The following is a 14,908-nucleotide window of genomic DNA, read 5'->3' as shown; positions in this document are numbered from 1 at the left end:
CCACCCACCATTTTAATCACACTCTAGATCTTGTTCTAACCTATGGAATAGAAACTGAACATTTAACAGTATTTCTGAAAACCCTCTTTTGTCTGATCATTTCCTAATAACATCTAAATTTACAATAATATATTATACAGCAGTGGGGAATATATTCCATCACAGTAGATGTATTTATGAAAGTGCTATAACAAAGTTTAGGGATATAATTCATCCACTGTTATCTTCTTGTGCCACCACAGAGCAGAGCAGCTACCTGAATGCTACATCCACAGAGGTCGATTATCTTGTTAATAATTTTACTTCTTCACTATGTATGAAAAAGAAAGCTTCAAATCAGAAGTACTTGACTCCCTCGTATAACTCTCAAATGCACACCTTAAAGGAGATAACTTGTAAGCTGGAGAGGAAATGGCGTCTCACTATTTTATAAGATCGTCATTTACGTGGAAATAGAGTTTGCTGCTTTAAAAAAAGCCTTCTGTAAAGCTCAAACATCTTACTATTAAATAAAACAAATAAAATTTTAATCAATAGAGAAAAAATTTACTCATAATCATCTCACAGACGTAACATTATGTACAGTTACCACTGATATTTATTTAGAGTTTTTTTCTACAATTGATCTTTCTGAGTAACTAGGGTAATTACTTCCTCCAAACCATCAATGTGTCTCTTAGACTCCATTCCAACAAGACTGCTCAAAGAAGTCCTACCATTAATTAATACTTCAATCTTAAATATGATCAGCCTATCTCAATTAAGCTGTGTACCACAGGCCTTCAAGCTGGCAGTAGTTAAACTGTTATTTAAAAAGCCATCACTGACCCAGCTGTCTTAGGTAATTATTGGCCAATCTCAAAAAATCTTTAAAGTCTAGTTGTCAAACAGCTAACAGATCATCTGCAGAAAAATGGCTTATTTGAACATTTCCAGTCAGGTTTCAGAGCTCATCACATTATGGAAACAGCTTTAGTGAAGGTCGCAAATAATCGTCTTATGGCCTCTGACAGTGGACTTACCTCTGTTACCTAGACCTCAGTGCAGCATTTGATACTGCTGACCATAATATTTCATTACAGCGATTACAGTATGCTGTAGGCATTAAAGGTACTGCGGTGCAGTAGTTTGAATCGTATCTACCTAATAGACTCCAATTTGTTTATATAAATGGAGAGTCCTCTTCGCACACTAAGGTTAATTATGGAGTTCCACAGGGTTCCCTCGAGAACCAGCTTCAAATTGTGACCCCAACTGGTCACAGCAAATGGCCGCTCCTCCCTGAGCCTGGTTCTGTTGGAGGTTTCTTCCTGTTAGAAGGGAGTTTTTCCTTCCCACTGTCGCCAAAGCACTTGTTTATAGGGGGGGGTCACATGATTATTGAGGTTTACTCTGTTTTCTTTGTACTATTGTAAGTAGTGCATTGAGGAAACTTTTGTTGCGATTTGGTGCTGTATGAATAAAAATGAAAGAAAATGAATTGAATTAATGCCTCATAATTTACATCAAATATCTGGGTGGTTAACCAACTATATTTCAAGCCAGTTAACTATCTGATTTATTACAGTACTTTGAGGTACTCAAGTTCTCTAATGTGTTTTATTAGCTGAAGGATCCCCTTAATTTCAGAGAGCTATGGAAACACCATAAAGTGTACTTATAGACAAATGTGCTACTTTAGCAGAAGATTAATATAGTCATCTTGTTTTTCTTGGAAAAACAAAGGTGTGAAAAAAGTTTCGATGTTAAGGCAACCCTATAGTAACATGAGGTTACTATTTTTTAGTATGCAGCATATAAACAGACAAATATGTACACTGTGAAATTATTATTGTAAATCTAGCTGTCTTGAATGTCTTGAGTTGAGCTTTGGAGCTTTGTAGTAATCTATAGTGGCAGCTGCAGCAAAGACTCACAACAAAAATCACCACACAGGTTCGAGACATTGCTTCATGAGGAACTGCAACAGAAATGACAGCACAATAATTGTCTTTGAAAGAAATTTACAAGGAGCAAAAGCTCTAATACTTTTTCCCTCCCACTGTGCACCACGCTTACTGTCACACTCTGAAGCCTCGCTGCTCACTCAACCAATGAACACAGCAGAGAATAAGAGCTGTCCCTATGCCAGGAAAACAAGATATTGTTGTGAAGCACTTGGATACTGTACATAGTTTTTTTTTTTTTTTTTTTTTTTGGGGGGGGGGGATTTCCTTCTGTGCAAACAATGAAAAAATTTCTGGTATGACAGTATGAAATCTACCAGCAAGTTTGAGCCAGCAGCAATGATGTGAATTGAAGTATAACTACTGCTGTGACTGATGTCAGTTGGACACGAAGAGACGGTGTATATATTTACATGTTTTTTTTTTTAAATAAAACATGAATCCCCTAAACAGAAACCAGATATCTACACAACAAATGAATATCTGATAACATGCTGGATGACATCATGACAATGATACCTTATAGAATAGTTACCTAAGAAATGGAAATATTCAAATGATCAATTTGACAACTGAAAATTATCCCAACAACAAAATAATTTCTCTTACTAAATTTCTGATTATTTATTAAGTATTTATTAATTTCTCTCTCTCTCTCAGGTCAAATACAAACTTGATGACAGACAACCAAAACAAACACACTGAGATGCACCAGTGATAAGATTAAAAAACGTAAAAACAGTTAAGTAAGATTAATGGGTTAGTAAAATGCCAATCGCCCCTTTTAAGTGAGCGTTCACTTGAAGCACAGCGCCTGGGTTTCCGGAGAAACTAATCTTCATTGTGATACTCATTATTTCTGACTGTGATTGTAAGTTATGTCAAGCAGGTTAATACAAGAAAGCCTGGCTTTGTTTTACACCCCTGAGCATCTGTAGGAAGGAAAAATGATATTCTGAGAAATATAAAGATTATAACCATGTTACTTCATGTCACTGCACAGGCTGAGTATATTCAGTAGACTGTTTGCCTAACACTAAAAAGCTTTCCAGTGTAGGATAATAATACTTTAAATCTAACAAGAATAAGCACCGACATGAAATCTGAAAAACTGGACATGGTTCATGAGCACAAATGACACAGACAAGCCAAATTAGAGTAACAAAAGTAAAACATGCTCTGCTGGGGCCACATTAAAAAAAAAAAAACCCGAAGTGAAACTGTGACTTACTATGGAAGACCTTTAAGTGTTGAGTAATGGTGTGGCCTGAAATGAAAATGAGAAGTACTAATGCTGAAAGTAGATGCTTACAGGACATGCTCTTCTTCTTAGTTTTGTACTGTTACTTTAGTCCCCTATTAGTCTCATAGAAAAGCTGTTGTATGTGACTTATGCAAATATTTAATGCTTTTTATAATTGAAAAGATATTCAAAGTACTGACCTACATGATCAAAAGGCTTGTTCAATGTCCAAAAACAGAAAGACAGCATGATTTATTCAATTGTACAACACTTCTGCTCTGTAAAATGATAAATAAAAAGTTATAAAAAAAAAAAAAAGAATTGTCACCTGTAAGTGCATTAAGTCCAATCTCCTGTATTCTAGAACGAGTTCAAATAAACTACTGAGGTGCAGCATTTTCCCCACACAGAGTATATTTTACAATTCACTTTTTCACCTGTCTGAAACAAAAGCTTGAGAGATTTACTATTGGACAATGCACTCAATTTAGCACAGGACTTTCAAGTCTAGTGTTTCCCTATGAGCAAACTGGTCAGATTACTCTTGGTGTGACAGTCTTTGATGATTCAGCTGTCTCCAGTTTTCTTTAATAATTTATACAATATAATAAATGCAGCATCAAGTTAGATTTCCTGTTAGCCAAATATAGCTTACTAATGTTGGGTTGCTAGTGATAATTTTAAAAATTGCTGAATGTTAGGACAACGTGACGGGTCAGTTGAGCCTGGACCATCACTGTTATGATAATACAGAACACCACCAACACAGGGATATCACATTGCGCACTGCAATCCAGGCGGTGGAGCTGGAGAAAAGATGGGTGTGCCTCCACACATGCTTACATATGCACCTTCTTCCTCGCTTTCACCACAAAGACACTATTTTTGTGGGACACACTCTCGTAACAAATGTTACAAGAGGCCTATAAATAATTAAAAAACATGCACCACTAGAATAATTACGCATAGTTCTTATTACTATTGAATGCAGTGTCATCTACTAGTTGAAACAAGGTGCTACTAAGTACAAACATCTACTCTAAAACAGGACTAAATTTGAAAGTCCACTCACAATTAAGCTGCTCTGTTCAACCTTATATTAGCACAGTCTAGCTAATGTTAGCTATACAGCAGAGAGAGACTAAAAGAAGTAGGATACACAGTGTCCATTCATTTTTTAATGGCTTCATATCTTGTATCAATAGATAATGACTTGATAACAAACACAAATAGTTCTCAGATCACTGTAGAGCATCTTTGTTCAGTTCCACCCTCTCATGAATGTTATCTCTAAAATAACATCCACATCCTGAGTCACAACAATCCCTTAAACTGAGGTTTATAGGCAGACAATGCCTAGAGAGGCAGTTGGAGAGCCATAAAGTATAATGCCCTATTTTGTAGATTTAAAGGGTATCAATTTTGCTTTTCCCCCCTCTTTTTTCCCGTGCGTGCGTGCGTACGTGCGTGCGTGCGTGCATGTATATATATATATATATATATATATAGTGTACAGGCATAGTGTACAGGAACATCTGTGCCGAGTATAACCTGGAAGTCCCGAGGTCAAAATGGGAGATGCCCCCAAGGGTGGTGGAGAATGACCGAGCTAAGATCCTGTGGGACTTCCAGATACAGACAGACAAAATGGTGGTGGCTAACCAACCGGACATAGTGGTGGTAGACAAACAGAAGACGGCCGTAGTGATCGATGTAGCGGTTCCGAATGACAGCAATATCAGGAAGAAGGAACACGAGAAGCTGGAGAAATACCAAGGGCTCAGAGAAGAGCTCGAGAGGATGTGGAGGGTGAAGGTAACAGTGGTCCCCGTGGTAATCGGAGCACTAGGTGCGGTGACTCCCAAGCTAGGCGAGTGGCTCCAGCAGATCCCGGGAATAACATCGGAGATCTCTGTCCAGAAGAGCGCAGTCCTGGGAACAGCTAAGATACTGCGCAGGACCCTCAAGCTCCCAGGCCTCTGGTAGAGGACCCGAGCTTGAAGGATAAACCGCCCGCAGGGGCGTGCTGGGTGTTTTTTTTTGTTTTTTTTAATTATATATATATATATATATATATATATATATATATATATATATATATATATATATATATTTCACAATAATGAGATCTGTGTATGCTTACATAATATCTATGACCCAAAAGCTTGGGTTTCAGACAGTTGTGATGTCATGATTTAATGAGAGCAGATATATATTTAATGAGAGCAGATATATAGAGAAACAACTCTAGCGCTGAGCATAGAACCCCCTCCTCTAAAGAAAGTTTTACATAATTTGGCCTATTAGTTTTTGCAGGAGGACAAAAAGCCAAGGAGCTGTAATTAAAAAGCCAAGGAGCTGTAATTAAAAAGCTTCGTTCTGTCTTGGCAGAGGAACTATTCCCAGCAACTTTTCAACTTATAGCATATTTGTTATTCGATTTCAACAAAACTCACATTTCACACATCATACAACTCAAACTAAACCACTTACAAGAAGCGGTCTAACATATTACTAATATTAGTAAGCCCTCCTAAATATGCAATTAAACATCCTCCATAACTAAAGAAAATTAGGGTTGTGCTGGTGATTGCCAACAGTCTGCCAGTCATGACAATATTTAGGGGGTTTTTTCTTCCCACTAATGCATAATAGCAATATTACATTCTTTAAATTCATATTAAACTTAACTTCCCTCACTATCTTGCCATATCACCATCCCTGCATATATCACACACAACAAGCGTGAGACTGTGCATACAGAAACCTCTGGACTCCTTAAAATGAACAGGGCTGTGGCGAGCAGCTAAAATGGCCTAGCGTAAACAAAACCACACAGAGAGTATTTTTGTCTCTTTTAATTTAAAGCTTGCTAATTTATCTCATTTCTTCATTTTTGTTCTTGTTTTAGTGGGATAAATAGAGAGACCATGGTGCAGAAAAGATGAGGTAGGTGCACCAATTTTACACATTAACAGCCTGAAAGACAAAACGTTATGATGAAATGTTAGGACTTAACAACATGCTGGCTGTGCACTTCTGTCTGCAAATCACATAAATGATACGCTTCCCTACTATCTTTGCACCATTTTGTCTGTGTGCTACAAAGTATACAGGAGGAAAGTGCTTAAAAATGTATATTTTTAAAACTGTGCTTTGCATGTGCAGATTTCTACAGATTCCAAAGGATACTCATCCTCACAAACAGTAAACGAAGCACTCACTGTTTAGATAATCTGTTTTTGTTTATCTGTGACCTCCTTGATGTGTCAGTCAGGAAATGACCCGCTGTCCTTATCTGCATCCATTTATAACTGACACGTTGGATTATGTGCAGGATATTGGATTACTCAGAGCCAGATCTGACTACTTCGAAAGTGAGATGAGGGGTAAAGGGGTTCCTGGTTCCTCGGGTAGTTGAGTGTACTTTACATTGCCCAGGAGTTCTGGAAGAACTAGTTTGAACCACATTCAAACACGAAAAGGAAGAAGATATCTTGGCTGACTGATTTGCTACTTGCAAACTTAGAAGATCATCCAAAAGCTGCAGCGTTGGATAAATCACAATAAATGGATGATTACCACCTAAGAGGAGGGTGCTGCAATTTACCAGGTGCATTGTTTGGGGAATAGAAACGGAAAGTCACAATTTCTCTTCCAGGGAGTCATTAATTAGGTCCCATTTTTCTCATTACATAAAGACTGATGGTAATTTCCCACCCAGCGTTCTACTTTCAGCCATCTAAGGAAGTAGTCAGTAACAGACTCCCAAAATCACATGACACTTCAGAAGCATGCCGGGTTCTTTTATTTCCCTAGTTTTGGTATTAAAACTGAATAAGCTGCCCAGTTTCAAAAGGTTAGGTACAAGTTAAGAGTTTCTTGTATAGAGACTTTATTTAGAAGATTACTACTGGATTACTAGTTGATACTAGAGTTGATCTCCTCACTCTTATAGTGAAAGTGCTGCTTATAGATCAGTCCAGTATATTCCTGTCTTGTTCTTTCCCTACAGCTGGTCTTCTGTACAGGTTGCTTGTGTGATGCTCAACATTCACCTGCTTGTGTCTCTTGTCCCATGGTCCAATAGATCCCAAATGCCTTAAATCTGTGTCATGGTAGGTACGTATTTTTATAATGTCTATGGTTTCAAGGGGGCTGCAGGTGGAGAAATACTTCATGTTCTAAACCTAAGGACTGTGATTCACTGGAGAGGCAGCTGACTATAAAGATTTAAGGTTAATTACTATTTTTAACCTGTTTTTTGGACAAGCTCTTAAGGAACTTTTATATACTTGACACAATATAGTTGGTATTTTAAATATTTAGAAGGGAGAATGTTAAAAACTGTATTTTTGGGGCAGTAAGTGTAATTTTTATCCTAGAAATATAACTTAAATCTATGGAAATACAAAAATCTCTTCAAAGTGAAGATCTGTTGCTTTCTTCTACTTTACATCAGTCTACATTGTAGGCCCTTAGGCTTTTGGGTGCCATTTGGCTAAAGCATGACAAGTGAAAATATACCTTGAGCTCATTTAATGTATGAAATACTAGTGAACTTAAAAAAGTTCACTCAGCTGTGGGTGACATTTCAGTTTTATTATGAAAAAAAGATCTCACACATTATCACCAATAATTAGGCAAAGAGGCAGTCAACTCTAGAACCGTGAAACACAGTTTTAAGCAAAAATGTAACTTTATCCAAATGCAACCATTAGACTACAAGACATGTCATGTTGGAACATAAGATAACTACCAACCTACGCAGCTATAAGTGTTAATGAAACGTCTGATTAAAAGAAAACACATTTTTATAACAAGATCTTCTCTCGCCCACAGTTTCCTTTAACCTTTTGTTCCCACAGAGATACTCAGTCTATCAATGCAATACAGCAGAGTTTTTCCTATATTAGAACAGGATTATTAGAGTGTGAGGGTGCTTTTTTTGTTTAACCTTCTTCCTACAGAAATTCCAAAAGTGATCGCTACAAAAACGCTCCATATAGGTAAGTTTATTAAGCCCAGCTGTGCCTGTCACCGCAAAGTAGTTCAGAAAGCATCCTTATCAATATGTAAATCTCTTCCTGCTCTTTACACTCAGTCATAACAGATGTTTGCTTACAGACTGTATTTGTTTCCCCAGAGCTATTTAGTTAGATTTAGAGAATCACTGTTTTATTTCAAGTTGAACAATTGTAGCTAAATACTTTTTTTAATAAAAATTAATATATGTCCAAAAAAACAAAAATATTTTGTTAACCATGACATAGTACTTTGCTTAAGAGTTGAAAAGATTTGTTAATTACTACATTTAAACCACCAGCTGTTCCAGCATTATTTTTGTAAGTGTGGGAGACAAATGAGAAAAGGTGAAGACAGTGGGGGTGGTTTAATACTACTTAATAATACTTTCTTTAAAAATTTAAACAATAGCCTTTGCCAAAGGTAAATGTAATCCTGTTTGCTAACAGGGCGATGACAGCCACCAAAGTCAACACCGACAGCTATCTAGTCACAATGTAACACCCACAATGCAAGAGGGAACAAGGGGATACTCTTTACTCTTTTGTTCAAGTGTACATGTGGGAGTTTGATCAAATAGGCTAAAGGATTTTGAGAAGGCATTTGAATGCATGTCTCGGTGTGTCACGTACAGTACATCCCTTGGGTGCTTCAGAATTAAGAAGTAACAGGCATGTTGTTACAGGCTAATCAGTCCATGCAGATGCAAAGTGAGAGCTTAGTCAGCATTGGCAGCAATAAGTCACATTCATTCCCAGTGGGTGTTGCACTCTGCCAGAGGTGCCCTTTGTCACAGATTCTGTTCATAATTTTTAAAGACAGAATTTCACATTCAGCCAAGAGGCGGAGGGTTTCACGCTTGGTAGTCTAAGAATCATGTCTCTGCTTTTTGCAGATGATCCTGTCAGATACATCAAGTGATTACCACTGTCTCACACTGGAGTGATTTGTTGAAGCACCAGTATTGCAGCCATATCCAAATCCGGAGTGCCCACCCCAACATGGGAACAAGTTTCTGCCTCAAATGGAGGACTATTCCAACGCAGTTTTGTTCACTAGTGAGAGGAGAATGGAGTGAGAGCTTGACAGACGCAGTGGTAGTGTTATAAACATTGTACCACTCAATTGTGATGAAAAGAGAGTTAAGTGTTAAGGCACAGCTGTCAACATCTGGGAAGTGATAGGAAGAATGAGTCTGTGGGTATAAACAGTGGAAATTAATTTCCTCCATAGGGTCCTCTGGGCTCTCCCTTACAGGAGGGGTGAGGGGCCTACAACCACTGCTCCTCTATATCAAAAGGAGTCAGCTGAGGTTACTGGGATGCCTCCTAGATACCTCCTATGTGTGGTGCTTTGGGAACATCCGACTGGGAGGGGACCCAAGGACAAGTCTAGTACATGCTGTAGAGATTATGTCATTCAGCTGGTTTGGGAACGTCTCCATGTCACACCAGAAGAGCTACGGGCAGTTGATGTGGATAGTGAGGTCTGGTTATCTCTGCCGCCCCTCCGATTCGTACCCAGATAAGCAGCAGAAAGTGGATGTCATTTATTTAATTATTTTGTTTGAGTTATTCTAATTATTTGGGGTAGCTTAAAACTGTAAAGTGGACAAAGAAGAAAAACTTAAAACCACGAATTAGGGATTTTATAATTAAAAATAGTACAAATCTTCTTCTAACTGAAAATTAATCAGTTGCAGGAGAGAACGCGAATACTGGCCAGGGAAGACACGTGATCGTCCTCTAACCTTAAGTTCAAAGACTCAGTGTAGTGGAAGAAGAAGTCAAGTGAAAATAATGGGCAACCTGACTAAGGCAGAGGCAAGGCGTTGCAGACTTCCCATTTTGAGGTAGACAGGTTTCACCAGCAATCAGATTCGCACATTCGCTTCCACAAAAGCTGTAATAACAGAGCCTGGACCTCTAACTGATTGTAGGTTACCTGCACAGTGAGGCAAAGGTGGGTGAAGTTAGTCCAAATAAATATTAAACTTTACACTAGGTGGAAAAGTCAGTTTCTTTAACCACGCATCAGGCTAATATTACCCTACGCTGATAAATTGTCCCTTTTCAGCTTGTCCTGACTTGCTAAAAATAAATAAACCGCAATGACTTTTCCTCGCAGTCCTCAAAAAGCCACCGCTGGTGAGGCAAACTGAAACCATCACGCTCAGTTTATTCTTTCTTTACATTGAAACACCTTAAACACGATACGACACGAAGTTTCTGTGACTTTTCAAGTTATTGCCCCGTAAGTTTTCCAAGCTGGTGTCAGTTGGCAGCGTTAGCCAGCTAGCTCCCAAGTTAGCTTCCCAAACAATGTTCACCTGTTACTGCTTGTGTCAAACAAAAATCAACTCCGCTTTTTCGACTTTAAGACTACAAAAAAACGTATCGATTTTAACTCCCTGTGTGGAACTCCGGGGAAAGAAAGATAGCTGCTCAACTGCGCTAAGCTACCGCCTGTTAGCATGAATGGGAAAAAGTAGAAGCAAACCACAGAGCAAGCCGTAGCTCCCCTTAGCAAAGAGTGACAGGACACCAACGGAGACAAGTTTAAAAACGTGGAAAACTACATACCCGACGGCAGCTCCTGTTGTCCGGCAACTTTTGCTGTTACTTGAAGCTCGGTTGTAATCCAAATAGAGTGATTAAAGCAGTGCCTCCCCCACCGAAACTACCCACCGCGTCCGCAGACAGCTACAGCAGCTGGAAACTCCGCCGCTGCCCAGAAAATACAACAACAACATGGCAGCGCCGCGCCGCGTTCAGGGCGCGCTGGACAGCCGGTAAATACAAAACTAACGTGCGGTCTCTGACCTGCGAACATGTAAGAAACTTCAAACAAAGCTGAAATGTGAATGACATATTTTATTCTGGCACAACTTTAATGCCAAAATGCCCATCATCATTAGCGGAATCCAGGTTTATAACTTCACATGTTTTGTCTCGTCCGGCAAACAACTGACAATTATTTAAATAATAAGTTTTTACACTTATATTACTTAGTAAAGTAACCCCCAAAACCACAGGGTGCAAGACAGGAATCAGTGAAACAATCGAACAAAAGATGAAATGTAACTAAGAAAAGAGGTGAAATATGAATCAGGTTAAAGCAAGGATATAAAACTTCAATTCCCTTCAGTTCAATTCAATTTTATTTATACAGCGCCAAATCACAACAACAGTTGCCTCAAGACGCTTTATGTTGTAAGGTAGACCCTACAATTATACATACAGAGAAAAATCCAACAATCATATAACCGTCTCTGAGCAAGCACTTTAGCGACAGTGGGATCTTGAAAATTGTTATTTGTATGTCCAAACCCAATGACTACTTTGGTGCTTCCCCCAGAGCTTTTAGCTGTTTGCTCGTATGGTATTTTAGGCTAACACAAGCTTGATGGTCTAAAATATCTCTGGAGAAAGCTGCTAAGCTCACATGTCAACTATTTATCACTGTCATCTTTAAATAAATTCATCAGTCATGGTGGAAAACTGCAGGGGGAAAAGCAATGAGAAAGATGGGTAACAAAGTGTTTACTTCAATGTTTTGAACTTTAAGTTATACAACTGAGTCTGAATTTATTTTTACTAGCACTAATTAACTTCCAGCTAAAAAAGATGAATTCTAATAAATAATTCCAAAGGTTATGCGTCTGAGTTTGTGTTGCTGAGTGGAATGTTTACAAAGACTTGGACCTTTGGAGATTATTTTTCCCTACAAACAGACAAAATATGGATGGAATGAGCAAGTTCAGATCAGCAAGTGCAAAGCTGATTTTGGTTTTTATTCTAGTGGAGTTTGCATCAGTAAGATGGATTTTGTTGGGGCTGATGTTAGGAGGTGAAAGAAGGGAAAACAAGGAGGAAAAGTAAATGAAAATCAACACAATCAATAAGGGGAAATACACGGAAGAGAGATGAATGTTTCCCTGATGAAAATAATGGCGGTTATCTATGTTTTTAATAAGAAACCAGAAAATTATGAAAGTTATTTTAGTATTTGAAGAGCCAGAAAATGAAATGCTATGGACTGAGATTTCACCCCTGGTACTACACGGTGGCCAATCTGCTACAAGGCCATTTTGCATCACCCTAAGAAAAAATATAAAAGAGAAAAAAGCACAAACTTAAAAGCCAAATAAAAAATGATAAAATAGTAATTGAGGTGCTTGACTTGGTGACTTGGCCTCCAAATTCCCCAGATCTTAATCCAATCAAGCATCTGTGGGATGTGCTGGACAAAAAAGTCCGATCCATGGAGGCCCCACATCACAACTTACAGGACTTCCAGGATCTGTTGCTAATATCTTGATGCCAGATACCACAGCACACCTTCAGGATTTTAGTGGAGTCCATGCCTTCGAGGGTCAGGGCCTGTTGTGGCAGCAAAAGCGGCACCAACACAGTATTAGGCAGGTGGTCATAATGTTGTGCCCGGTCAGTCTATAATGTATATTTGTCCTAAATAATCTTTTTCCTAGTTTACATTAGAAGGCGTTAAGTGGAACAGGAAACTCACTGATCACAGTCACTTCTTGAGTCTATCTATAGAGCTCTGACTGAGGTGATTACAAACCTTTATAGATCGTGATGCTCAGTGAGGCACTAGAACAGACGAGATTAGTGAACAACAGTTACAGCAACGCTAATCACCCGTGACCTAACCGGGTTGTTCTCAGTTTGAATCATGTGACTGCTGAGTGAAAAAAAGAAATTCATTATCCAGTTAGGTTCACCTAACGAAATGAGCTTTCAAAGCTTTCATAACACCAGCTTTAAGATTATGTCCACTGTCATTCAACACTAGATTACCAGCCAGGTGAGGTGGCCCAGGGGTCGCAGACTTTAAGAAGCTTTTCCACTACTTAATTGTCCGTAACCTGGAGCTTCCAATTACCTCACCCTTATGAGAACTTGTAGGGCAAAGGTGGCCAGTTTAACTTGGCTTTTCTTCTCCATCTTATCATCAAAGGATTTAACTTTTCTCTTTGGGTCTAGTTTTTTATTCATTACACATCAGCGCGTGTGTGTATGTGTGTGTGTGTGTGGGGGGGGGGGGGGGGGGGATATGTGTGTATTCACATCATTTATGTTAATGAGAGTGTGGGGAGTGAGTTGGAGGGTGGGGTGGGCTGCTTTTAACTATGTAAAGCACTTTGTGCTACATTTTTTTTTTGTATGAAAAGTGCTTTATAAATAAAGATTGATTGATTGATTGATTGATTGATCAACTTGTGTCACTTTTCCTTCCTTCCAGCTGATTGTTTAATGCGTCTCACCCTTCTCTGTAGGTAGTTTTCAATCTAAATGTGGCAAAAATGAAAGAAACTGTGAAACACTGCATATGCTTTAAAACAAATGCCTGTGGCATGTACTTCTGTCCCGCAGTAGGCTTTTTTGGAATCTATTGAAACAAAAGTTTGATTATTCATGACCACCTACGCCTGTTGGCTAGACGTTTGACCCCAGTTTCACCTGCAGGTAAATGGAATGAATAATGTAAATGTCCTTAAAGATTGTCTTTAATGGCTGCTGTTAGAGAGTGTCTGTGAACCCAATCTCATCATCACTGGGATCCTAATGATCCAAACGTGGTCTGCTTTAGCTTAGCTTTAGCTTCACATAAGATTAATTATACTGTAATTAACTGTCCCCCTCATTCCCAGTCTCTCACAGTATTGCATTTGCATTTGCTATACCATGTAGCATACAGCTGTTTTTACATTTCATTTTAGATTAGTACATGACATCTAGCTCTCCATAACTTTTAAATCAATTTTAATGACATTTCTCTATATACCTAACTTTATTTTCATCTTAGGCCAGGGGTGTCCAACTCCAGGCCTCAAGGACCGGTGTCCTGCAGGTTTTAAATGTGTCCTTGATCCAACACATCAACAAGTCTTGAAGTTCTCCAGAGGCCTGGTAATGAACTAATCATTTGATTCAGGTTTGTTGACCCAGGGTGACATCTAAAACCTGCAGGACACCGGCCCTTGAAGCCTGGAGTTGGACACCTCTGTCTTAGGCTACTTTAGCTAAACAATTGCAGCATGGAAACTGTGGCTGTATCTGTGCTATTATATACTACTCTTCAGTATTATTCATGGGGAATTAACACATATTGCACATATTTCACATTGGCTCATGTGCAAATTTTTCGTAGTCTATTAGTAGTCTACTAATGTTACAGTCTGGACTGAGCATTTCTATAAACAGACATTTATTATTATCTTTTGCTGTTCAGGCTCAGAACGAGATATCTAATTTCCCTTTTTGTCATTCAAACAGCACAATTGTTTAGGCTGACATATTTAATGCACAGCCTTTGTATGCTGCTTACTGGTGTGTAGCAAGCTTTGTTGTGCACTGTACCACTGAAACTGCTATTTACAGGACTAAATAGTGAAGCTGGCCAATTCAAACATAACCATAATTTCTTAATTTCAATGCATTCTGCTGTAAGTGTTTCCCTCATTGCAACTGCCTTTATGTAAAACCATGTTTTCCTTCAATTTTGAGTAACAACAACACCAACATACTAAAGCAGTGCCCTGGTGTGGATGTGCTCATACAAAAGTCTGATCACAAGCTCTCTAAACTCATCTTTAAATGTGAGAAAATTGGGAATATTTTCGTGACAAAATTAGTTTCACTCACTTCACTTAACATGATTATTTGTATAA

General features: G+C 38.6%; 1 protein-coding gene across 1 annotated transcript in view; it reads right to left on the bottom strand.

Annotated features, from left to right (window-relative positions):
* Window positions 1-11,008, bottom strand: part of plekhf2 (pleckstrin homology domain containing, family F (with FYVE domain) member 2) — a 42,376-nt gene extending 31,368 nt beyond the window's left edge. The window contains exon 1 of the mRNA XM_026183634.1: window positions 10,797-11,008. The gene's annotated coding sequence lies outside the window, so the exon portion shown is untranslated. The remainder of the gene's footprint in view (window positions 1-10,796) is intronic.
* Window positions 11,009-14,908: the final 3,900 nt, after the last annotated feature.

Source organism: Astatotilapia calliptera, chromosome 11 (assembly GCF_900246225.1).
Source record: "Astatotilapia calliptera chromosome 11, fAstCal1.2, whole genome shotgun sequence".
NCBI lineage: Eukaryota > Metazoa > Chordata > Actinopteri > Cichliformes > Cichlidae > Astatotilapia > Astatotilapia calliptera.
Note: the sequence above shows the minus strand (reverse complement) of the source record. Positions and strands in the feature narration are given on the sequence as shown.